At 46.6% G+C, this 27,197-nt stretch overlaps 1 long non-coding RNA gene across 1 annotated transcript; it reads left to right on the plus strand.

The window, feature by feature from the left end:
- Nucleotides 1-596: 596 nt before the first annotated feature.
- LOC310749884 lies at nucleotides 597-6,271 on the plus strand. The gene is made up of 3 exons (XR_014541856.1): nucleotides 597-879; nucleotides 3,473-3,756; nucleotides 6,067-6,271. It is a non-coding gene; the product is annotated as an uncharacterized lncRNA (long non-coding RNA).
- The last annotated feature ends 20,926 nt before the right edge of the window (nucleotides 6,272-27,197 follow it).

The raw sequence follows: 27,197 nt of genomic DNA on the forward strand, positions 1-27,197 counted from the left end.
CTCTTCCAAATCGCTGCCTTCTCAGAATGTCATTTCCCTCAGTCTGGAATTTCCCCTAGCAGAGGTAAGGAGAGCGGCATGAGAAAATCCAGATCGAGGAAGGAAGGGGAAAGTGTGGTAAGACAGTGATTTGGAGGAGAACAGCATATGGAATTAAGGGAGGTGCAAGACACACTTAGAATCAACATTAAACCGCAGTATGGATGAGGAGGAAGAAGCTGCCAGGCAGTGCCACCCCCAAAGCTGGTTGTAAGCAAGAAGCAAAGCAGATGGGCTGAGGTTGGTGGGGAAGAGCGTTTTTTTGCCCTCATGGACCAGCTTCCATTTAACCGAATTAATCCTGTTTCCCATTGAGGCTTGCAAGTGTGTTAAGAGACACCAGATTTCTGCACAGTTAGCTACATCTCACCTGTTCCATGCTCAGCTCCCCCCTCTTCTGTTACAATATTTATGAAGGTGTTTTTTTGACGGGCTTCTGTGTGGAGGGGGAACTGCCAGCCGAAGGCAATGCGCACCCACCTCTGTTGCCAGCTGCGCCGGCTCACCTGGAATCCTCCTCATGCCACCTCTGTCACAAAGCTTCCTCAGTACTCTCTCTCTCTCTCTCTCTCTCTCTCGTTGGCCTTTCATTCACTCAGCCCACCTCATTCTCCATGGCTGGAGGCACCATCGGTGGTTGGGTGGGAGTAGGAGGGTGGGCTCATTTTCTTCATGTTTTCCCTCTTCTCCACTGCACTCGGTTCGTGAAGCTGAATTTAAATCAGCTCAAAGGTAACCTGACAAGCCTAATTGAGTTCCGGGGAGTGACAACCCAGGGGACACGAAAGAGGAGAGAGAAGAAAGGAACACCTGGTGGCGATGGAGGAATCTGGCCCAAAGGCAATTGGAAGTATGGAAGCCGGTGGAGTAATGCAAATGGGTCAAAATGGAATGAGCACTGAAAAGTGGCTGCTATGTCCATAGAGAGAGGTCTCTCTCTCTCTCTCTCTCTCTCTCTCTCTCTCTCTCTCTCTCTCTCCCCCTCTTCCCCACCCACTCTACTCTTGTGACTATAGTGTGATACACACACACACACACATGTCACAAGAATAGAGTGGGTCCTAGTCTATCTAGTGATCTGGTATCCAGTTGTGTAGCGTGGGTTCTCTGTGCCCGGGGCATGTCACAGAGTGGCACAGTGGGTGGCCGCCCCAGCCCTCCCTGCTGACCAAGCCGTGGCAGTCTGAGCTGGCAGCCAGTTAAGGGAGGAAGAGGCTCGAAGGGGCATCCCGTTTGCAAAGGAGGAGGTGGCTGCCAGAGCTTCTTGCCTCTCCTCGATGGGCAGCAGTGCCCGCCCCCTGCCTCTTGGCCACCCCAGGGCCAGGGGCATCCCTTCACCGGCTATGAGGGGAAGGAGGTGCAGCTGCTGCCCCAGCCCTGAAGGCTTGGCCCGGGCACAGCTTGGTGAGTGAGGGAGCCGGGGGGCACGCCTAGTTGTGCCCCCTCGTGCCCTTTCAAAAAATCTGTGCCCAGGGCCACGGCTTCCCTGGGCCACCCCACACTACGCCCCTGCTGGTGCCAAAGCTTGGTCCCCTGAACCATTTAATATCCCTCCACATTCTGGAAAGGGCTGAAAATTTAGGTGTGGGGCGGGCAACCCTGGTTATCTCTCACCAGAGTGGTGCATGCTCTGGTTATCTCTCGCTTGGACTACTGCAATGCGCTCCATGTGGGGCTACCTTCGAAGGTGACCCGGAAACTACAACTAATCTAGAATGCGGCAGCTGGACTGGTGACTGGGAGCGGCCACCGAGAAGACATAACACCGGTCTTGAAAGACCTACATTGGCCCCCAGTACGTTTCTGAGCATAATTCAAAGTTTTGGTGCTGACGTTTAAAGCCCTAAATGGCCTCGGTCCAGTATACCTGAAGGAGCGTCTCCACCCCCATCATTCCGCCCGGACACTGAGGTCCAGCGCCGAGGGCCTTCTAGCGGTTCCCTCGCCACGAGAAGCCAAGTTACAGGGAACCAGGCAGAGGGCCTTCTCGGTAGTGGCACCCGCCCTGTGGAACGCCCTCCCACCAGATGTCAAAGAGAAAAATAACTACCAGACTTTTAGAAGACATCTGAAGGCAGCCCTGTTTAGGGAAGCTTTTAATGTTTAATAGGTTATTGTATTTTAGTGTTTTGTTGGAAGCCGCCCAGAGTGGCTGGGGAAACCCAGCCAAATGGGCGGGGTATAAATAATGAATTATTATTATTATTATTATTATTATTATTATTATTACACCACAAATTGCAACAGGTTAGATGCTCAGGCAGTGCCATGCTTCAGTGTCCACACCTTTGGAAGAGAGGAGGACCAGAAGAAATCCCAAAACAACATGGCTCCTTATTGTTCCCAGGTTGCTCCATCAGGTCCAGGGGCTACCAGCTGCCACTGGGAGAACGATTTGTTTGGAGAGGAAAAGAAATGGAACCAGTGCCCCAAAGGCAGATGGTGCTGCGTCCTGCTCCCCCACTGACCCAGACATACTTGTAGCTGCTAGTTGTGTGATAAAGTGTGGTCCTTGCAGGCCGCCGATGGAGGGATAATCACAGCCCTTTCTCAAATGATAGGGACTCTGTCGCAGCCCAATTCCCTCGGCAAAAAAGTGTTGTTATTACAGCAATTGCTGGGAACTGGCTTATTGCAGGGGACAAAAAAAGAATAAGAAAGGTGAAGCAGGGAGTCATAGAGAGAGCGAGAGAGGGGAGGGAATGGCCCTTTAACGGTTGCACAAATCTTGCCAGTAGAAAAGCCCAGGCCTCTGAGGATTTCCTTGGGCTTTTGTTCACTTTCCGTGATGCGGCAGGCAGATTGAGGCAAGATGGAAGCAAGTCTGGCCTAGCAGGGCTGGGCATGAATTTGGGAGACCTCAAAGGATTGGTCTTGGTCAGCTGTGTGCGCACCTGAGGTCAGGGATGGGTGAATCTATTCATTTTGATTTCCCTCGGCTTCAGTATCCAGTGAGCTCATTCTGTTAGCGCATAAATGTACACTTTTCCTCCTCTGCTCCCACATGTCTCCAGAGGCCTGGGGGAATCCTTAAAACAGATTTATGAGGGGAGAAGAGGAGGGAAGATGCATTGTGCAAGGGGACATCCTTGTGCCAATGCAACTAGTTTTCTGCTGTGCGACTACCAAACAGCAGCAAAAGCATTTGTATAGCACTCTTAACAGTTCAACACACCTCATATGCATTATTTCCCTGTGACCCTGTACCAATAGCCCGTCGGTGAGTGTTAATACCATATTTACTCGAATCGAATGCTCACCTTTTTGGGCCAAATCACGTTGCGAAAATTAAGGTGCGCATTAGATTTGATGGCACATTTACATTCGCCAGCAAATACTTTTTTGGTTTCAAGGTTCTGAAAATTGAGGTGCACATTAGATTTGATGGTGCATTAGATTTGAGTAAATACGGTATATTATCCCCATATTACAGATGGAAAAGCTGAGGCAGAGAAGAATTCCAGCTAGCCTAATGTCGTCTGGTGAGTTCACGGCAGAAGGTGAGATTCAGACTGGGAGACATCACTCAGTCTCTTAGTCATGCAGTGATGTGAGCTCCCTGAAGCTTTCATGTCAAGATTGATTATCTCCAGGAGAGGAAGTGACTAGTTATGTTCCTGCCATGCGAATCCCCAAGAAGAGGAGGCAGAGTTTCCACCATGCTGTTATGTAAAGGGCTTTTTTTATTCATGTGGATGCCAGATCCATCACAGGCAGGTGAGCAAAGAGAGTGAGGAATGAATGGATAAATTTTATTATTTAGATGGAGCGGGGAAGAAAAAGGTGATCACATCCAAACAAGTCCCGTTTGCCATAGAGATAGGAGTGCAATTATGGGACAATAAGGTCTACTGAGATGAGGCTATTGTATCCGAACAAAAAAAAGAGAGTCGAGACGAAATTGGTGTTGAAAAGGAAGCAGATGGAACTGTATTATCTCAGCAGCAAAGACGCCATAGAAAACCTGCAACATCAAAGCGGCAACAGAGAAAGAATTTAAGCTGCAGCACTTTCAGATAGGAGAAGGAACAGTATCAGCAGTGGAACAAAGGACACGGAGGCCTGGAGTACCGCTCACCTCTTTGCCGAGGCAGAACAAGAGGAGTTGTAAAAGCAATTAGTGCCAGGAAGGAAGCCAAATCGCTAATCACAGAGGCTGCAAGAAAAGTGAGGATATCAGAAAAGCCCTGTGGCTGGATCAGGCCAAAGGCCCATCTAATTCAGTCTCCTGTTTCCCACAGGGGCGAACTAGACGCCTCTGGAAAACACACAAGCAAAACATGAGTACAACAGCCCACTGTTTGTGTTTACAAGAAGGAAGAAGGTTTTCGAAGCTTGGAGCTGCCTCAGATAATCCTGGGAACTATAGTTTGGTGAAGTGACTAAGGTCACATCCACAGTCATGGCTTCCCTCAGAGGATCCTGGTCACTGGAAGCTTTAATTCCCAGAGTTCCCTGTGAAGGATTGATTGTTAAGCCTCTCTGAAAATTGGAGTTCTGCGAGGGGAATAGGGGCCTCCTCACAAATCTCAGCACTCTTTGCAGCTCCCAGAATTATCTGGGGGAACCCATGACTGCTTAAAGTAGTATTAGGTAAAGGTAAAGGGACCCCCGTGACCAACTCTGGGGTTGAGGCGCTCATCTCGCTTTATTGGCCGAGGGAGCCAGAGTAGAGCTTCCGGGTCATGTGGCCAGCATGACTAAGCCACTTCTGGCGAACCAGAGCAGCGCACGGAAACGCCGTTTACCTTCCCACCGGAGCGGTACCTATTTATCTACTTGCACTGGTGTGCTTTCGAACTGCTAGGTTGGCAGGAAGTAAAGTAGTATTGTAGTGCCTTAAAGAGAGTGAATGTGACCTAAGGTCACATCCACACCCACCATTTAAAGCTCTATCATTCCACTTTAACAGCCAGGGAGAATCCCGAGAACTGAAGTTTGTTAAGAGTTCCCAGCACTCTTAACAAACTACAATTTCCAGTGTTCCCTGGAGAGAGGGAATAGCTGTTCAGTACTTAAGAACAGCCTGGCTGGATTGGACCAAAGATCCATTTAACCCAACATCCTGTTATCACAGTGACTCATGGTGGTGATAAGGGCGTAGTGCCTCTGACTGTGTCCTGAATCTCCCAATGTTCAGCTTCACTGTATGGCCCTTTGAAATATACTCAGAGTCGAGTGTGGATTTCATGCTCTTTATTCAGCTCATAGTGGTGAGGAGGAATGGAAGTTCCCCCAGAATGTCTGCTTTATATACATTATTTACACAATGGGCCCCACGTGATTGGCTAATTCCCGGATTCTCCTGTAGGCCAATCAGGTTGTGGATTCACTTCCACCTGGAGCTGGATTGGGTGGCTCCTGTGGACCAATCAGACTGCTGCATTCTGAATCCTATTGTTCTAGGACCAATAAGACTGCTGCATTTTGGATCCTATTCAACTCAGTACATAACACCCTTATTGGGTAGACTTATGGGGGGGGGGGGACTCTATCCACTTTCTTCACTCCATGGATAATTTTATATGCCTCTGTTGTGCCCCCTTTCCCCTCACCTTTTTTCCTAAATTAAATTAAAAAGCCCCCAAAGTTGAAACCTTTCTTCATGGGGGAGTTGCTCCAGGCTCTTGATAATTTAGGCTGCACAACCGGACACCTTCATTTGCCCCAGCTGCAACAAAACATGTCTCTCCTATATCCGTCTCTACAGCCAACCTTCCAACAGTCTTGACTTCACCCCCAAAGGTGGTTCTTCTCCACTGACTCCTGAGACAGATGTGAACCATTTCCATTTTACTCTCCATTCACTCAGTTTGAAGATATTCTTCTGGAGCACTTTACAACCTCTTTTTGTTTAAAGTACCCTGAACAATTTTGTATCAACAGCAAACTCAGCTACCTGACTTTTCGTCCCTAATTCTGCATTATTCACGAAAAAGCTCAGACCTCCAATATTGATCCATTTTCTATATCTCTTCCTTTTCAGAACTGTGGATTCATTCCTGCTCTCTGCTTCCTGTTCCTTAGACAGTTTCCTGATCCGTAGACGTGCCTCCTTATCTCATGATGGCAAAGCTTACTGAGGAGCCTTTGGTGAACACTAGAAATGGGATACGGACCTACAAACTGTTTCCCTGTATGAAATACAGAGAATTACCAGCACTTACAAGCCAGATGAACATTGCTTTGCACTCCCGAGAGGTTGCTACGTGCTCTGTTACACATGACCTAATGAGGGCTTCTTTTTGGCATGACCTTAATAAATCTGAATGGCAATTTTAATTTACATACTAAATCAAATTAAAGCCATAAATTCATTAAAAATGATAAATGTGTTGATTAAATTAAAATGGTTAATTAAAATAAAAATTAAAGCACAATTTGTTAAATTACACACATTTACATTTAGCACATTCAAAGTAATCTAATTAGAATAAAATTGAAGAAATTCAATTTGGGCTAATTTCAACCAGAATTAATCAATAAAGAAAACACAGTTTCTAAATTTCTTTGAAACTCAGATTTCTAAAAGTCTTTGTGACTAAGGACCGTAATTTAACTGACTAAACACGTTATTATTTACTAATGAAATACTATAAGTACCCATCGTTTGGCCAAAATATTCAGCATGTATTTGTCATATTGATTTAACCCCATGTATATCAGTCTCATTTATCTAAATTACTAGTTTCCCAAACATTTTATCCTTGCAAGCCATTTGCTTAAATTTAGCTGTCCTGAATAATTGCTTCAGTCACAGTTAGCATTCAGATTCAATATCTCTTAATCTACACCCAGGATTACATTTTTCACCAATACATTCCTTAAGCACGATACAGTTCTGCCCAGGGGAAGCTACCCCCACGTCTACCACCAGGTGGCAGCACTCCATTGCCTTACTTCCTGGCCGGGAAATGTTAATTTACTAGCTTATTGATAAAAAATGGCAGTGTTTTGCAGCAATGCCTCAGATTTTTTTTGGGCACTGCAGCATTCTAGATTGTTATTATAAAACATGGCACCACATTTTGAAGTTCCTCTGGAAGGTGAATTTATGGAGAGCATTGCAAATCTTCTTTTGTTCAGAGTCAACATGCTGGCAGAGCGCTGTCCTAATTTAAGAACAAAACAAATAAGACAAGCCTGCTGGAACAGGCCAATAGCCCATTTAATCCAGCATCCTGGACCTCAGCACAACAGCACTCTCGCCTCCTGTGATTTCCAGTAACCGGAATTAAGAAGCGTTACTACCTCCCACCATGGAGGCAGCGCATAGCTGTCCTGGTTGGTAACCATAGGTAAGATAAAGGGACCCCTGACCATTAGGTCCAGTCGTGGCCGACTCTGGGGTTGCGGCGCTCATCTTGCTTTACTGGCCGAGGGAGCCGGCGTACAGCTTCCGGGTCATGTGGCCAGCATGACTAAGCCGCTTCTGGCGAACCAGAGCAGCGCACGGAAACGCCGTTTACCTTCCCCCCGGAGCGGTACCTATTAATCTACTTGCACTTTGACAGGCTTTTGAACTACTAGGTTGGCAGGAGCTGGGACTGAACAACGGGAGCTCACCCAGTTGCGGGGATTCGAACCACTGATTGACAAGTCCTAGGCTCTGTGGTTTAACCCACAGCGCCACCCGTGTCCCATTGGTAGCAGTCTCCAATTGCCGTGAAAATGCTGTGACTGTGCCAGGGACTGGCTGGATGAGGAAGATTGGTGGGAGCTGCCCGCCCTAGAGCCCCCCCAGGGAGGGCACAGAAGACGACGTGTTTAGATCCCAGATCCTGGTGTTGGGACCCTAAAGAGCAGCCTGCAGAAGGGATGAACTGGGAGGTGCTAGAAGCAGGTGGTTTGTGCGATCAGGAGAATGAATGTCTTCCAGGACAGGGTTAGAGGCTGACAGTCACAGTGCGAGCACAGACTCAGAGAGGAGTCAGAGTTTGGCTCTGCTACTGTCCGGTGTCAGAGGATCCAAACCCCCACGGTAGGTTGCCAGGAAGGGATAAGACAAGGAAAGTTCTTACCAATGCTTTTTATTCAATATTCACAGAGAGAGGCTGGAAATGCAGCCTCCTGGAGTAACAGTGTTGCTCCGAGTGAATCTCCACCCCCTCTGTCTCTCCCACTTCCTCATGCATCATCGCTATGGGTGCTGGAAAGGGCCTTTTGCCTTTGAGCTCTCTGCTCTCCTACTTTCAATGCCTGCTGGGTTCTGGGAGAAGAGAGGTCTGGAATGCTTTCTAAAGACACTGAGTCTGTCAGCTGTCTCTCCCCTGGTGGGTCTTCTTCTTCCTCCTCCTCTCCCATTATTTCCCAGCTTTGGCCTTCATCATCCTCTGAGATGTGACCTCCCTCAAACATCTCTTGTAATTCTGAACTGTCTCCTTCTTCTCTGGAAGGGGCAGACTGGGGAGGCGGTCCCCACCATTCCTCCTCTGCCCAGTCCCTGACAGCTATACAGCAGTTCCCGTTGGATACCCTGATCGAGGAGAGTCCTGCACAATGTTGAACTACAGGCCAGCCCAGCCCAGAGGTGGAGCTTGCCCCCTCGATGCAGCCTTCACCTGCTTGGGAAGGATCCAGAGTGAAAGTCTGGTGGGGTGGAGCTAGTGGCCAGTTTCAGCAACGTCTTAGCTGGATTAAGGCAAGCCAGAGGACTCTGCTGTTTTGTAGTTTTCTGCTAAAGAGGAGCTAATTGTATTCCATGCCTGCTGTGTGTGTGCCTGCCCTTTGGTTGACCTGGCTCCTTGACAGACCATCACGAAAACTCTTAAGACGTCACAGCTTCTCAGTATGTCATGCAGAGTCCTGAATTCTGCAAGTGGGGTTAGGGGGCAAGAAAGGGTGAGGGGAGGAGGAGGCAGCCTAGCTTCTCACAGTGGTGCAGCAGGACTTGTGGGGAGGAGAGGGGCACTAGCTGCTGCAGCTGCACTCCTCAAGCTCTGCTAGCCGGTACCACTCAATGCATCTAACTACAGTGATGCTGGTGGCAGGAGTGGCTTAAGGCAGGCTTCCTCAGCCTCGGGCCTCCAGATGTTTTTGGCCTACAATTTCCATGACTCCTTGGCAGAAATGACGAGCAGAATCCGAAACCAGGGAAGAGAAGCAGCGCAAGAAGAATGGAAAAAATTTAAAGACTATTTAAAGAAATACTACAAAATTAATGAAAGTTAGAATGATGTTGGACTGGAAAGTAAATGGTTACTATTAGTTATGGTTAAGACAAGGAGAATAAGGAAGACTAGTCTAAATTTAAATTAAAATAAGGGAAGATTTGCTGAGTAATTGATAAGAATTTGGAATACAGAAAAGGGAGGCATGAGGAAGTCGGGGAAGAAAGGTATAAGAAACTAGGATATGAAATGGTACATGTTTTTTGTTTTGTTTATGTCTTTGTATGTTTATGTATGTTATGTTTATATGGAAAAAATTCTTGAATAAAAATATTATAAAAAAAAAAAAAATACAATTTCCATGACTCCTAGCAAGCAGTACCAGTGGTCAGGGATGATGGGAATTGTAGTCTCAAAACATCTTGGAGGGCCAAGGTTAAGGGGTCGTGGCCCTTCAATAGTCATAGCTGCCAACCATAGAGACTACATTGCAGGAGTGGAAGTGCAGCCTTGTAAACATCTGGTGCAGTTGCCTCCTCTGATGCCGAAGGTGGGTTGATGGAAGCTTCACAGTTTTACCACATATCTTCCAAGGCTCCTGCATATAATAGTATTGTTATATATTTCTCTTGGTAACAACCATTGTGTATGTAGCCCGAGGTACCACTGTATTTATATTGTTGGTTGCATTGAATTTGGTGTTTTAATGACATCTAACTCAAGGGGGGCAGACTAGAAATCTAAACAGATAAATGCAAACAACCTCCCACTGCAATGATTTAGGGACTAATTTGTTTATGCCCATCAATCTGCAGCTGGAATACAGAGTCTTTTGCTGGGCCATGTCCAGCCATGATGTCATTTTATTAGTGTTTATGATTCAATCTCCTGCCATTATTCAGCTGAAATTACAGGCTCTCATTTTCCATTTTCCCTCAGTTTTACCCTCCCCCAGTTCATGTATTTGTTAAAGGCCATTTGCCAAGCATTTCCCAGAGGTTGTGGATTCACCGGTACCCAGGAGAGCAGACAGCCCTGCATCCCCACCTAATTGAAGGCGCACGTGACTCCCATTTTCTTGTTTTGCTTTCTCAAGAACCAAATTACAGGCCAGACCGGAGGAGAACATTGATTACAAGCAAAGTGTCACAAGAACCAATTAAAAGGCTGTTGAGATTATTTTTATTACAAGTGAAACGTCCCTGAAATCCTCCTGCGTGCAAGGAAACATCCACTTGAGGAAGAAAACTACTGAAGACAAGGCTCTTCAGTGTCGCTGGAACAAGCATCTATTGATTGAGTCCAGGGGCTTCTGAGACTTGGCTGTAGGGAGCCAAAGTCAGCTCAAGGAAACAGTGTTTGATTCTCTTCTCTTCACCCCCCCCCACCCTCAATATCTGTGCAATCTATAACCCATTACTTTCTCCAGGGCTCGTTCACACATTACAACGAACACAGATGCCAACTGTCTCTACACATGTACAGGTATTTGTGCAAAAGATCGATTTGTACAGCTCAGCTATTGCATTCTTTCACACACCCCAGTCTGTGAGCTGTGAGAGACTGCTGCAGCTCCTGTGCTTGGTTTCTTTTGAATGAAGACCAATGGCTATTGTGGTGTTTTTAGGATATATGGTTTTATTTACACCTGTATTTTATTTACACCTGAGCAAGGATGGAAGGGCTCACAGCACTAATAGCCCCCAACATATCTTGTCTTCCCATTAGGTTCCCAGGGAGATCTGAGTACAGCGCAGACCAAGACAAGCCTCTCTTTCTCTCCATCCTAGAATGACATGGTGGGAAAAGGTCCACCCATTTGTCCCCAGAGCAACAGAACAACCTCTTTGGACATGCAAATGGCAGTACAGTGGTACCTCAGGTTAAGTACTTAATTCATTCCGGAGGTCCGTTCTTAACCTGAAACTGTTCTTAACCTGAAGCACCACTTTAGCTAATGGGGCCTCCCGCTGCCGCTGCACCACCGCCGCACGATTTCTGTTCTCATCCTGAAGCAAAGTTCTTAATCCGAGGTACTATTTCTGGGTTAGCAGAGCCTGTAACCTGAAAAGTATGTAACCTGAAGCGTATGTAACCTGAGGTACCACTGTAGTTAACTGGTCAGCCAGGGCATTGCCAGTTAACTGTTTTGGCTGGTTTGGCAAGTTTCCTCTAAAACATTTTACTTTCACAGCTATAGGATCACAGGTTTGGAAGGCGCCTGCAGGCATCATCCAAACTGACTCCCCAAATCTCTAACACTAGTACACAGACCGTACACTCATTGGACATTACATGTGTACAAGTGCACAGCTCAGCTTGTTTGTGTACACAGATTGTATACTCATTAAATGTAACATGTGGACACCACTTTGCTCTCTTCTCTTGGTTTGCCTCCTTCTCCCCTCTCAGAAACTGGATCAAGGAGGAGGGGAACTGGAGACCCTCCAGATGTTATCAGACCCTAACTACCATCTGCCCCAACTTGCATGGCAAATGGTGTGTAGCCTATAAACACCTAGATGGCCACAGGTTCTGCACACCGATTGTAAGCTGAATAAGGGCAGGAATACCTCTCTAGTCCTCTGCTTATGGTACTCCTTAAAGTATGGCATATATCACTGTAGCTCAGGTGAAGAGTAAAGGTCCAGGTTCAGTCCTTGCCATCTCCAGGTAGAAATGGGACAGACTGCTGTCTGAAACCTAGTCTGACTGGGTAGCTTCCTCTCTACCTAACCAGTCACCAAACTGATAGCCCCCACGTAAGTGCTTCTTGAGTGCCTCCATCTTGCAGCTAACTATCTTGTGAGGCTGCTTGTCTCTCCCTTTTCCCTCTCCCCCCTCCCTATGTTCTTGGCCACTCACAGGGAGGCAGGTTGCTATGGCAACAACATTCCCCTCTCAGGCAATAGTAATAACCGTGTATGGTAGCCAGTTGCATCTTTGAGTATGTAGGGTGCTCTTTGCCCAGTAAACCAAGGTGCCCTTTGCTTTGCGGGAGAGACCCATTCAAGTCTTTTGTTTGCAATAACCTTTTTATTATAACTGCTCAGTTCAAGCAAGCATTACAGTGCAAGCACACAGGGAGGGTTGGTTCTGCAGCAGTATCAGGTCATCCTCCTGGCCCTGTTCATCAAAACTCTGAACAAAATCCAAAATTGTTTTCTACGATGTTTTTGAAACAAATCTTGAATCAGACTGGGCAAGTGTTAAATTCAAGGGTGCCAAATATGGGGGGCCACAGGGGCCACAAAATTCTAATTCAGAGAGTTTGTTAGAATTCCTGCTCCATGACTGCAGTCATGGGATTGTTGTCTTTCACATGACGGTGTATGTTTCGACTCCACAGAGTGGGAAGTGACGGAGACAGGATGTTTGTATTACTGTGTTCCGTGAAGTGGGACTATTGTCCTTTGTTTTTCCACTTTGCTGTCTGATGCTTGAGAGAGAGGGAGCCATGTTGCAGTGCTCTGTGTGTAATTTATATGTAAATAAAGTTGATTAGCAAAAATGCTGAGTTGCTGAGGTCTGTCACGCAAGCTGCGAAGACTCTGCGGATCCCTAAGTGTGCCGAGGTCTGTTGGCATCGGGCGCTGTGATGTTCGGGCAGAAGAAAGCTTTTGAAGCTCCCGAACAATCGACCAGGAAGGAGGAAACATGCCAGTTGGGCATATGTCTCTGCCAGGGTCCTACTCGAGTGTAGGATGAGCTCCTGACAGGGCTGCCCCCCACTTCTCTGGTAGTTGCATACACATGCTGCCAGGTGTGTGTGTGTGTGCATACAATGTCATGCGTGCACACACAGCACACTGACATCACATGGCTCTGGACCCCCTCTATCATGGGGGCAGGGTGGTGTGTGTGCCCTAATTCAACCTTCTTTAGCCTGGTACTCTCCAGATGTTTTGGACTGCAACTCTCAGCAATCCAGGCTGGCACAGGGGAGTTGTTTATCAACACACCTAGAGGGCAGCAGGTTGGGGAAGGCTCCTATAATCCTTGTGATTGGATGTGAATTTGCATATATTTCACATGGCCTGGGGTAACGAATGGCAGCCATCCAAGGTTGATGCTTCTAATGCCCAGGTACCAAGAGAGGGTCCCAGAAACTGATGTTGGAGAATTCTGATAGAAATGGGAGTGCAAATTGCCAGTGCTTGCTTAGACAGAGGGATGCCAACCAAGGTTTATTCATCCCACATTGTCAATAAACCAGTAAAGCACATACAAGCAGTATTTGCTGCTGCTGTTGATTTCGGTCCACAACTGATATGTACCGGTAATTGATGACATTTCCCTCCTTCCTGATTTGCAGTGCATTTCTTTTGCATTGAAATGAATGCTGTGGGTTAATGTAATAATAACACGATTAATTACGTTATTGTGTAGGATTGCACCACAGCCGACAGTGAGGCAAATGGCATATGTTTTTGCTGGAAGCTGAACTGCAGTGGAACAGAAACAGTGCTGCATGTGACAAACATGGGGCAAGAAAGAAATCACTACCTTCTCACACTCCTAGTCCCAAACTGATGAGCTGGCGGTTGTTAAGCCAGCACTGAAAAAGAATACAATTCCCCCCCTTTTTTTGCTTTTATATCTGCTGCATTCTCCTTAACAACGTGCATTCATCTGGATTGTGCAATGGCCCTTCCACCTCCCACGAGTGTCCCATTATAAAATAACTCTGAGAAATAAACACACAGCATCTCAGCCAAAACACAGATCAGGCCCGGCATGCTATTTGTTATACAATTCATGTTGATAACCATTCAGGTAATAACTATCCATCTCCCCATTGTCAAGAGTGCAAGGCTCCCTGCTCAGCTCAATTCTCTGGATTGTATGGGAAATAACTTATGTCAATAGGATAAACGCCACATTAAATTACACCAAATGGCAGTTGGCTAATGGAGCGTTATGCACACGTCATGAGAAGAATCATTTTTTACATCTCTTGAAAGAGCCCAGTGAATACATAGCTTAGGGCCATTGCAGAACATCCCTACTGAACCTCATTGCAGGTTCTGGATGATTGCTAGTGATCTTTGGTTACAGACAGATTCTTTGAAGATAGGAAGGTGTCTTATGCTGAGGGATCACCCATACTTCCATTTGTCCGATTTCTCTGAGAAAACCCAAATGGGTTTCCCCGCAGATTGACATCTGCTCTAAATCAGTGGTAAAGAGCAGGTTGTCCCAGGGAACACGGCAGGGCAAACAGAAAACCACTCATATCTGTGAAAATCTCTTGGACCAGTGCTTTCTAGATGGGCCACTGATCTCACTGATGAGCCCTCATCAATGAGACCATTGGTCCACCTAGCTCAAGATTGTTTCCACACTGACTACCAGGAGCTCTCTAGGGTTTCAGACAGAGGTCCTTCCTAGCCCTACCTAGAGATGGTGGTCGCGATCATACATCAGACCTTCTTCCTACAGAGCATCTCCTTTACCCCTGAGTAACAACCCTTCAAGCCCTTGCTGCAGGTTTTCTGCAACCTGAAAACCCAAATGGTTAGATTCCTCCAGCAATATCCATCACATGAGGTTCTAGTACTGGCTTCACAGCCAGCTTCACATATTTTGAGGTTAGACTGAGGGGGATAGCAGTTGGGGTCAGCGGAGGGACTCTGTGCTCTCCTTAGTTCAAAACAAAACCCTCAGCAACTCTGTTGTACATCTTCCATGCTAGGCTCTGGTTGGCGGGTCTTGGGATTCTAATAAAAGCAAACCAAGTAGATTGTGAGTTCAGGCTGCCTCTCTTTGCCCTCTTTAGATGGCCCTTGCACTGATGCTGCCCTCACAGGAGACTACTTTGGCCACTTCAGAGACCCCTGATGGCATGGCTGCTACCGCCACTTGATTCTTTGGCTTTTTTTGGAGGTCTCCTCAGGGACGTCCTCATCCCTTGGAATCCAGCTCTGACTGGGGCCGAGTGCAGGGTGTGGCTGGCTTAAATACCCAGGAAGTGAACCTCAGGGAAGATGTTTTCTCTTCTGGTCCACTCCCAGAGCCATGCCCTACCAGCTCACTCATGATTGGCTGCAATTGTGGGAGAGCCGCAGCCACAAGCGCCGGTGGTGGAGGAGGAAGTGATGTCCTTCTCGGGCCTGCACTGAAGCGGGAGGTCTGCTCGGCACCATCACAGCCACACCGAACTGCAATCGCCACTCCCCTCCAACAGCCAGTAAGCAGTACTTCTAGAAGCTTGAAGTCTCCCCACCCCTGTTGTACAGGACCAGCCACAACGCCATCTGGCCCATGACTTGAAACTGGTACTGACATGGCTTTCCATTCCATTTCAAAAATTCTTTTTACACAGCGTTAACCACACTGAGGACTTGAGGGAGCCGCGCTTGACGGGATATAAATCTCGGAATAATTAATTTTAAAAGTATTTGTGGGAGAGCATCACAACCAAATTAAACTGGAAAAACCCATGAACACATGCTGATTTGTTAGCATGGGAAATACTGAAATTTGGTGCTCAAGGCTTCTAAGAAACCACAATGCCTGCAATTCCAGATATGGTGTGGCACAGCTGGTTGTAGTTACTCAGTGGCACAGAGTCTGGGAAGCACTCTGTACAGCAGGCATAGGCAAACTCAGCCCTCCAGATGTTTTGGGACTACAGTTCCCATCATCCCTGACCACTGGTCCTGTTAGCTAGGGATCATGGGAGTTGTAGTCCCAAAACATCTGGAGGGCCGAGTTTGCCTATGCCTGCTGTACATGGTTAAAGGAACTCTCTTCATCAGCACTTTATCTGACCTGTTTTTAAATTGAGGACTATTCTGGGTCAATCCCTTGCAGTTTAAATGGGTTTTTAGGTGCTGCACTTCCCTCTCTTTTTACCTGTTTTATTTTTGCTTTTAGTTATTCTTTGTTGGATTTCATGGCTTTTAAATTGCTACAAGCCATCCTGACACAGCAGCGAATGTGGAGACATTAAGAAGTTTTATAAATAAATAAGTAAAACCTGTCCTGGGCTGGAATACCAACAAACCAGGTTCCAGGACTAGAACCCTTTGCTTAAATCAAGTCCTGAGTTAAATACATGGAAGCTGGGCCAGGAGAAATGGAAAAGTTGCTAGGCACCCCACCAGCAGCAATCTGCTGAATCGGTGCACATATTATGTATAGTTTTTCAAATAAATGGAACCATCCAATCACACTTAGTCTTCTTTTTAACAAAGGGTCATGTATGCATGCAAACACGCTGCAAGCTAGATAATGTCTCATTTAATTCCACACCAGAAATAACCCACCAGCTCTTTATCAGATTTTTCTTTTCCTATTCCACTCATTTCCCTCTTTAAACCATCTAGAAAAGCATAACTTGGTTTTAATCATATCGATGGAAGGGGCCTGCTAGAAAATCAAAGCATTTGCAAAAGAGGCACGTGGAATTAATTCTGTGAAAGCCCAGGGCCTGCTTCGGCTTGAATTAGAACTCAAATTTGGAGGCGCCGAGAAGAAATATTATATTACCCCCACCAAAGGAGCAAATTTGCAATGATGGAAGAAGGTTAAAGGGGTGAGACGAAATAACATGATGTTGGCACAAGGAAGCTGAAAGCCCTTGAAACAGTTGGTATTGTAACCTTAATGCAGTAATATAGAAGTTTAAAAGCACGTCAGCTTAACGCCAGAGCTGTGTACACATTGGCGGCTTGAAATGCAGTGAGGTCGTTTTCCCTGCTGTGTTCCAGCTTGCATTCGCACATTGCTGTGCACATCAGAGAGGGGCGAGGGGTGTCTTCACTGTTTGTTTTCCCTATGGCTGCAACCCTCATATTCATGAAGCTCTGAACCCTGCATGTGCTATCAGCAGTATTTATCAGGAAACAGCAGTATTTATCAGGAAGCTACAGGATAGATAAGGATTGGGGATAATGTCATGTGTACTAGGTTTCCAACACCAGCAGTGGGAGTCCACCTGAGCTGGAATAAGAGGCAATGTGTACACAGCCTTGGCAGTGGCGGGGCTTCATGCCCCGGCACCAGGGGGCGGAAAGCAGGCAGGGGCAGGGCTGGCACACATCCCCAGTGTGGGCGGGGGGCAGCCGTGATGGCACCCCACCGGGATCGCGCTGCCGGGGGCAGTGTGCTCATCCCGCAATCCTCTTCCTCCGCTAGTGAGCCTTGGAGAGGCTCAACAAGGTAGGCTAAGCAGGTGCCATGGTAGCCAACGAAGATGCCATCTCCTTCCAGCAAGCGCTGCCCTGGCACCTCTTCCCACTTCTGTAGGTCATGCGTGAAATATTAGGTGTGGGTTTTGTGAGCAGGGTGCACACAGAAAGCTTCTCCAGCTGAGCTGTACCAGCTAACACTATCTGGCAAGCTGCTGTTGGAAGCAAGATGCAGGACTAGATTAAGCATCCAACAGTGATGGTTAAACAAACCATTTGTGGCGAGGAGCCAGTGATGGCTTTGTCCTCTAAGAATCTGTCTAGTCCTTTAAAGGCATCTAAGTTGGCGGCATCACCTCCTGGCAAATAGAAGGGGAAGAAATGGAGGCAGTGAGAGATTTTACTTTCTTGGGCTCCATGATCACTGCAGATGGTGACAGCAGCCATGAAATTAAAAGACTCCTGCTTATTGGGAGAAAAGCAATGACAAACCTAGACAGCATCTTAAAAAGTAGAGACATCACCTTGCCAACAAAGGTCCGTATAGTTAAAGCTATGGTTTTCCCAGTAGTGATGTATGGAAGTGAGAGCTGGACCATAAGGAAGGCTGATCGCCGAAGAATTGATGCTTTTGAATTATGGTGCTGGAGGAGACTCTTGAGAGTCCCATGGACTGCAAGAGGATCAGACCTATCCATTCTGAAGGAAATCAACCCCGAGTGCTCACTGGAAGGACAGATCCTGAAGCTGAGACTCCAATACTTTGGCCACCTCATGAGAAAAGAAGATTCCCTGGAAAAGACCCTGATGTTGGGAAAGATTGAGGGCACAAGGAGAAGGGGACGACAGAGGATGAGATGGTTGGACAGTGTTCTTGAAGCTACCAGCATGAGTTTGACTAAACTGCGGGAGGCAGTGGAAGACAGGAGTGCCTGGCGTGCTCTGGTCCATGGGGTCACGAAGAGTCGGACACAACTAAATGACTAAACAACAACAAAGTTGGTGGCAACCACTACCTCTTGACACAGCAATTTCCCTAGTTTAACTATGCACTGTGTGAAGAAGTACCGGTACTTTCTTTCGTCTGTCCTGAATCTTCCAAAATTCAGCTTCATTGGAAGGCCCCAAGTTCTACTATTAAGAAAAAGAGAAACGTTTTTTCGTCTATTTACTTTCCCCACAACACGCATAATTTTATCTAACTCTTATATCCCATCCTGCTTACTTGCCTTTCCCCCTAAAAATGTTGTAATGCTTGCAGAGGAACTGTCAAGGCCCTCTAGAATCGCTCCTCTCCCATGATTCAGTGGCAGCTTTTAGGGAGGCCATAATATCTTCTTCAGCATACGATTCTGTGACTCTGCCTGGCACTGGCAGGGCTGCGGACCCTGAGGATTCAGCTGAAGCGGGCAATGAAGCAGACCCCCGCACAGCTGCCATCTCCTGTCTGAGCTCCTCCAGCTGTTCCACTGGTTCCTCTTTATTACCTCTAATGCCTCCTCCGAGTCCCTCGATGTCATATCAAGTGGAAAGAGAACAGGGAGGATTTGAAGCTTCCTGAAAGCATTATTAGAACACAACAGGGAAACCCATGAAACATAATCCGAGTAAGATTGTGTTTTGGAAATGCTATTTTGTTAGGAATGCAGGAAATTGTCTTGTGCCCAGGTCGGACCACTGGTCCAACTAGCCCCCTGTTGCCTGGACTTGTCCAATCAATTGCTCCCTAACCCTTTATCTGGAGGTGCTGGAGATTGAATCTGTAACGTAGGCACTTGCTTTACCACCAAGCTGCAGCCTCTCCTTATAATGTATTGTGCTGCATCAAGTGAAGAGATCACCATAGCTCTAGGCTTTTGTGTGAGTAGTGAAGGCCAACTCTTTGATACATCTCATCTGCTTACTTGGTGATAGGAGACTCATCTAGATGCCTTTGATCTACCAAGGCTGCCCAAATACTTTTATTAAAGTGTAAATCTGGCAAAGTTTGCTACTGCCTTCTATTCTTAGAATCACAGAATTGTAGAGTTGGAAGTGACGATAAGGGTCATCTAGAAGAGGAGGAAGAAGAAGAGTTTGGATTTGATATTGTGCTTTATCACTACTCAAAGGAGTCTCAATCTCCTTTCCCTTCCTCCCCCACAACAAACACCGTGAGGTGAGTGAGGCTGAGAGACTTCAGAGAAGTGTGATTAGCCCAAGGTCACCCAGCAGCTGCATGTGGAGGAGCAGAGACGTGAACCCAGTTCCCCAGATTACGAGTCTATCGCTCTTAACCACTACACCACACTGGCTCTCTAGTCCAACCCCCTAAAATGCAGGAATCTGAACAGTTGTGAGCTGCCCTGAGTATATCTTGATACAGAAAGGGAATATCTTCCGCCACCCTCAGAAGCTGCGGGGATGGCCTAGGTGAGGGCCTTATCTGTGGCAGCCCCTATGTTGTGGAACTCTCTCTCCACAGATGTGCACCTGGCAACTTCACCATAGAGCTTTCAGAGAATGCTTAAGATCAGACATAGGCAAACTCGGCCCTCTGGATATTTTGGGACTACAGTTCCCACCATCCGTGACCACTGGTCCTGCTAGCTAGGGATCATGGGAGTTGTAGGCCAAAAACATCTGGAGGGCCGAGTTTGCCTATGCCTGCTTAAGATGTTACACTTTACCCTGGCTGTTGACACTTGAGATATATATTTGTAGGATCCACCCTGTTCTTCCAACTCTAATTTGTTTTAGATGGTTTTTAACGTTGCATTTCAAGTCGTTGCAATAATAATACACGCATTATGAGGCGATTTACAAATATACCAAAAAGAAAGCGAATACTAGTTTAAAATCTGTGTAAAGAAACAACAACTTAAGTTGAGGAAACAGATAATGGACACAAGGAAACCAATGTAGTTTGTCAAGTGGTATGCATGGTAACAGTCCTAGATAATAGTAATAATATATTTGATTTGTTTGTCAGCTAATGCAAAAATCTCCAGGTGACTTACGCACACAACTAAAAAACCAGGGCACTGCCAATAATACGATTGCATTGTTAAACCTGCTTTTAAACAGATTCATCATAAGGCAATGTGGCGCCTGGCAGGATTTGTGGCAGCTTTGGGGCTCAGCCCAAAAAAGGCAATGGTAGTCCATGGGAGAAGGGGGAGCCACTTGGAGAGGTTTGAGGTAGGCCTCAAGCGGAGGGGTCCATGGACCCTCCCAGTCCTCTGCCAGGGAATCTTGCCCTCCACCGGCGGAGAACGTGTCCAGTTGTTTACATTGCATACGAGAGCTGAAATGATAGGATATTATGCTAGCAGTTTATGGACAATTAAATTTAAACACCATACTCCACTGCCTTGGCACCGTTAAACAAGCCACTTTGGTTATCTGCCCCTGTTCGGGGGGGTGGGGGAGGCATCGACCGTGACAGAGGAGGAGAGAGTCCCTGGGGATTAATGATCCCATATAGCAAAAGAGGTGGAGTGGGGAGTTTAAAAAGAAAGGGAAAGAAAAGAGGGCTTTATTTTTTATTAGGTCTTAAATAATTAATAGGCCAGTGGTGCTCAGCAGCTTAACCGCGCTCTGCTGCAGCAGCGATCAGGCCCTGGAGCCCATGAAATCTGTGACACAGGCCTCCGGGTTGCCTAGCAACCAGCGCAGGCCCAGATATGCGCTCGGCCGTATCACAAGGCAGTGTTACTGCAATTAATACAGCGCATCGCCAATGGCCAGAGCTGCATTACTAGTCCTTTTTATTTTATTTTACATTTTAAAAAAAGAAAAGTCAAAATTATTTGCTGATTTCTAAAAAGAAATCCTTGCCTTAATTCAAGAAGCCATATGAACCATGTAAACTAATCACCTAGATATGGGTTTTTGTTGCATTGCTTATTCTGCTTCTGCTAGGCAGAAGTCTAAGGAGCTGTCTGGGACATTGTAGTCTTTTCTCTCACTAACCTAAATCTTTGAGGTTTCACTTTCTCATTCGTTTCAGACACATCTGTGTAGTGCAGCCATGTGGACTAGAAACAAAGAAAGCCAAAAGATTTACTTTAGGATGCAGGATTTTGTGTCAAATGCCAAATGCTCCTCTTTCATGAGGTATTTATGTGAGGCTTGCCTTGGATGTTGAAAGTGCTGCGAGGTTGGCCGGTCATGTTATCCTCTACTGTTTTGCAGACTAGAAAGGATAGGCAGCAGCAGTTTTGGCTAAAGCCACTCAGTGACTCTGAAGCTAAACAGGGGACTACTTAAACCCTTGACAGCATGGATGCTGAGTCTCAGACATGGAGGCCAAATGTGGCCCTCCAGGCCTCCCTAGCTGGCCCTCCCCTTCTTTCTAAACCACACTCCTAACCAGCTGTGCTTGTTCATTTTTGCCAGGGTAGAATATGCCTTTGAACCCTAATAATGTTTCTTGCTTGCTTGAATGAAAGTTAGAGAAGGGTCTGTATGTAGATACTAGCCTGCCATCTAAAGGTAAAATTAGCTTTCTTGGCTCCACCCCTTTTGCTTCTGGCCCCACACACCACTGTCATGTGGCCCAGGAAAAGTTGCCTAGAGTGGAATGTGGAGAAAGTTTCCCCATAGCCTCCGTTCCTAGGCATTGCCCCTTAGTGTTTGGGAAAACTGAGGAAGATAGGATTTAGGGCTGGAAAAACTGGCTTACGTGCAACACTAAAAAAAAACACCTAGAGAACAGCCGCAGCTAAAAGGCAGGCTGCTTAAGTTCAGTGAAATCTCCCACTGGGGAAATAAGACTTGGCTTCTGAGAATGAGCATGCTATGAGCTAATTCAAAGAGGCCTATTCATTCTTAAGGCATTCTAGTAGGGAGATGGTGAAGCTGATGTATGTCAGAGGAACTGCGCAGAGTGTGGACCGTCCGGCAGCAGCCATCCATTCCATGTGCTTTAAATGTCTCTCAGCTCCTTTAAGCACACGGCTTCTTTTAAATCACCCATCTTCCAGAGAACTCAGTCACAAGCAAGCCGATGGGTGACCTTTCCTGGCATGGCATGGTAATTGCTTGACTCATGGGCCATTTATTCAGCTCCAAGGCAGATGGGGAAGTGGGGAGATTGAGGAGCAAGCTATAAGGAGAGTGATACTAGCCCCACGGAGAGCTTATCGCCCCTGTGAAACAAGGCTAGGCAAATCCCTCTCGGAAAAGGCAACATTACAATAAGTAGAGGGGAAATTGTCTCTTTGAACTTGGAACCCTCTCCTGCCCCCTGGAGAGATGAACTAAGGTGACAGGAGCTGAGTTTCATGGGAGGAGGGAGGAGCCACGTGCAGCCCTTGGCACATGGCCCCGGTGAAGAAGGCCTGTCAGAGGTATTTTCATCCGCTTCGGCGGCATAGAAACTCCCAGAGCTGAAGAGTCTGGCGACAGTAGGGTGAGGGGCTCATTTCTTCCCCACAGAAGGGCCAGCAAGGCTAACTTGTGGCTTTGCAAATCCGGGAGGGGAAAGACAGCATTCATTTGCCGGGAGTCTCTGCCCAAACAGAGGAGAGCTCAGCATTACGGTCAGTCTCTAGCATTTGTCTCGTCTTGCAACAGCTGTGCAAATACATCTGCAAATGTGATTAGCCCACAGCCATTTTTAGGAGCCGAACGTGGCTGTCCAGGCAGATCTAATCTACATGAGTCAAATGGAGCACTTACTAAAGGCCTGGAAAATATATATCTATAGGAAACAACTCTCTTCCACTCTGCAAAACAACCTCGCCTCTTGTTTGCCAACAGCAGCTCTGAATTGCGGCTGGGAATCAGAGCTGCAATGATTTACAAAGCTTAGCCAGAGGCATTAGGCCCCCGGTTATCAGCTTACTATCAACGTGTTACCAACCACTAAAATGGCTTCTGGGTGTGCAGGTGCAAGAGAGACGTTCCCTGCACCATGAATAGTTCGGTAGAAGAAGGGATTTCAGCAGGTGCAGCTCGCATGGCAACTGACACCTGCTGAAATTCTATGCACCAATTCAAGGTGCAGAAGGTGCATGATAAGCATCCCTTGCTGAAATCTTCTCTTCTACACAACTATTAAAGGGAAGGAAATCCTGTCCTCTTTTGCACCCATTACTCTAGCAACTTGTAGCTGGTGTTCACAATGACATTCTGGAAAGAGATTGAAATATACTCAGAGCCAAGAGTGGATTTCATGCTCTTTATTCAGCTCATAGTGGTGAGGAGGAATGAAAGTTTCCCCAAAGTATCTGCTTTATATACATTATTTGCACAATGGGCTGCACGTGATTGGCTAATTTCGGAATTCTCCTGTAGGCCAATCAGGTTGTGGATTCACTTCCATCTGGAGCTGGATTGGGTGGCTCCTGCAGACCAATCATACTGCTGCATTGTTCTAGGACCAATAAGACTGCTGCATTCTGAATCCTATTGTTCTAGGACCAATCAGACTGCTGCATTTTGGATCCTATTGTTCTAGGACCAATCAGACTGCTGCATTTTGGATCCTATTCAACTCAGTACATAACAGAGATAGATTGGTCCGTGGTGATGTCTGCTCCAGTATCGCCAAGCTTAAATTCCTGCAGCACATGCTACGTTGTTTGGCTGCCTTTGAAAAGTGTTCAGAAACGTCAACTAACACATGACACCAGGTTGGTAACTGGGACCGACTGCTATCAATGTATCACACCAATGTTAAAAGAGTTTCGTTGATTGCTAGTTTATTGCCAGGCTCAATTCGAAAGGCAGCTTTCAACCTTGAAGGAGGAAGGATCTGTAGCACATTGGCAGAGCATCTGCTCTGCATTCAGAAGAAGCCAGGTTCAATCCTTGGCATCTCCAGGCAAACAATGAGAAAGATTCTTGTCCGAAACCCTGGAGAACTGCTGCAGTAGACAGTGCTGAGCTAGATGACCAATGGTGCGACTTAGTATAAGACAGCTCCCTGTTTTGCAGTGACTTTTATGAAAGGCCATAGGTAAAGGTAAAGGGACCCCTGACCATTAGGTCCCGTTGTGGCCGACTCTGGGGTTGCGGCGCTCATCTCGCATTATTGGCCGAGGGAGCTGGCATACAACTTCCGGGTCATGTGGCTAGCATGACTAAGCTGCTTCTGGCGAACCAGAGCAGCACACGGAAATGCCGTTTACCTTCCCGCCGGAGCGGTACCTATTTATCTACTTGCACTTTGACGTGCTTTCGAACTGCTAGGCTGGCAGGAGCAGGGACGAGCAACAGGAGCTCACCCCGTCGTGGGGATTCGAACCACTGACCTTCTGATCGGCAAGTCCTAGGCTCTGTGGTTTAACCCACAGTGCCACCTCTATGAAAGGCCATAGCCAGTGCCTTTTTTTCTTTCAGGGGGCACTCAAGGGTACACAGTATTGACACCTTTTTATTATTAAAAATTGTGGCACTTACTGTAACAACTTCATGGTGAGTACCGGAACTTCTTTTTCTAGGAAAAAAAAGCACTGGCCATAGCTCAGTAGTAAGGTAAAGGGACCCCTGACGATTAGGTATCTACTTGCACTTGATGTGCTTTCGAACTGCTAGGTTGGCAGGAGCTGGGACCGAGCAACGGGAGCTCACCCTGTCACAGGGATTCGAACTGCCGACCTTCTGATCAGCAAGGCCTAGGCTCTGTGGTTTAACCCACAGCGCCACCTGCATCCCAGCTCAGTAGTAGGGCACATGATTTCCTTGCAAAAGGTGGGACAAATCCAGTACTACTGGAAATGATGTTTAGCCACTTCTATGGCATTTAGAGTTACTACGTGGACGACTAAAGCCTTATAAAACATACATAATGTAACTGAATGGAAATAGTTTCTCTTGAGTCAGAAAGAAGAAAAAGGAAGTGGCTTCATGATCAATGGTGCATGAGAGGAAAGGTCTGCTAGCATGCATGGATTCTGATCTCAGTTAATTTGAGGTATGATGCCATTATCACAAAACCACAGACTGTAACATTTCCTTTCTCCATTTGCCGGCCTTGTATCTGATGTGGACATCTGCAGGAGATTGCCTCCAGTGCATCTGAGCTGTGGCCCATTGAGGAAGCATCACTGGCAGAGAATCAGCCCTGGAGAATGTTGGCCCGTTCACATTTTTACAGAGGTGTAGCATGACTCTTAGGCTAAATCTGGCTGGCATTATATTCTTGGGATGCATCAGTTGGCAACGTGGACAACCAAGTGCTTCAGAGTATGCATCTCATTAACATCTCAGCGCTTGAGTCATCTGGTTGCATTATTTTGAGATTTAAGGTGCTGGATGTCAGATCTGCCTTGAACAGGAAAGAGGCGGAGCTGTGCATTCGGGGGCAGGGCTAGCTGCCTGTGGGGGTGGAGCAAGCGTCCCAGGGGGATTCCGGTGGCAGCAAGCGTCCCAGGGGTCAGTGATGTCAACCCCCCTCAGGGATGACACCCAGGGCAGACCGCTTCCACCACACCCCCTTCCTCCGCCAGTGGAACAGGAGTCTAGCCTTGCTTTCTGCAACAATGTCACGTATCTTATTCTCCTCTGCTAGCACTCAAATAAATATTCAGAAAAATTGGATTGATACAAACATTTCAAATTCTGAAAGATTTAATTTGAAAATTCAGATCTGCAATATGAACATGGAAGCTCAACATTGGATTGACTTGTTGGCCTGATTCTTGACTTGTTCCAAAAAGGTATCAAATGTGAACATTTACCAACCATCAGATATCAAAAGTTAAGGACTGTATTCAATGTTAGTCATACTCAGAGCAGACCCATTAAAATTTATTAACATTAGTGAAGTAGATCCAGTGGTCTAGTCTGATTAGTACCGAGCTGGATACAACCTTAAATTGTCAGTGCTCTTGTAACTTCTAGGTTAGATTCCTGCAATGGGCTATATGTGGGCATGCCCTTGAAGACAGGTTAGAAACTGGATCTGGTGCAGAATTCAGCAGCCAGATTCCTGACTTGGGTAAGACAATCTGAGCATATAGCACTAATCTTATCATGACTGCATTGGGTACCAGTTAGTTTCCAGGTTCAATTCAAAATGCTGTTTTTAACCTGCAGCCCAGAACCCCAATACCTTAGGGACTAACTCTCCCAACCTGAATGAACCAGACTGATGGGAGTTGTCACCCAAAAACCTCTGGAGGACACAAGACTCTCATCCTCAGTTTTTCCATCTTTAAAATGGGACTAATTGTGACTCACATTACACTGTGGATTTAGTAAAGGTTGAAAAACCACTCTACAATCAATCAATGGCTGTAAGAGGAAAATTTACTCCCAGAAAAGAACCACCAACTGATGCTGGTACCACCTCCCTTCCACTAGATGAGACTCCCTCCCTGCAAGGGTTAAAAACACTTGCTATAATTAGGTCCTAATTGTTAGCAGCTGTACCCATTATCAGTTTAATGCCTAATTAATTGCTACAATTAATGCCACTTTGCCATGCCTACACCCATCTTAAGGAGTATTTGCAGGGTGATTTTGTTGAAAGTTATATGTTAATTAATTTGATACCATTTCCCCCCTCCGTTTTTAATTAAATATCCTGAATCCACCGGTATTTCCCCACTGCAAGCAATTAAAGAGTCAGGGGTCAATTAAGTCTGTGCTGACCTCTGAACCCTCTTGCTGGTGTGACGAGCAATGGCGCGAGGCCCCGATTAGCTGCTTAGCTTATTGATTCCTCTTTGAAGGCACCAACTGTGTGGAATGACAACCTGTTATCAGTATGTTCAGGGCTAATAGCAGCTGAATGGAGCAGAGAGGAAAGGCTTTGCTACAGACTGTATGTGATTAACCACTCCATGGACTCTTCCAGGTCCCCAAGAGCCCTGCTCTGTGTTGGAGAAGGGAATTAATATTTTTTTCTTTTCCCCATTCCTTTTTCCTCTTCCTCTGCTTCATTTTAAAGTCAAAGTGTTATTGTTTTACAGGAGAATTT

Source organism: Podarcis filfolensis (assembly GCF_964270895.1).
Source record: "Podarcis filfolensis genome assembly, chromosome: 15".
In the NCBI taxonomy this organism is placed as follows: domain Eukaryota; kingdom Metazoa; phylum Chordata; class Lepidosauria; order Squamata; family Lacertidae; genus Podarcis; species Podarcis filfolensis.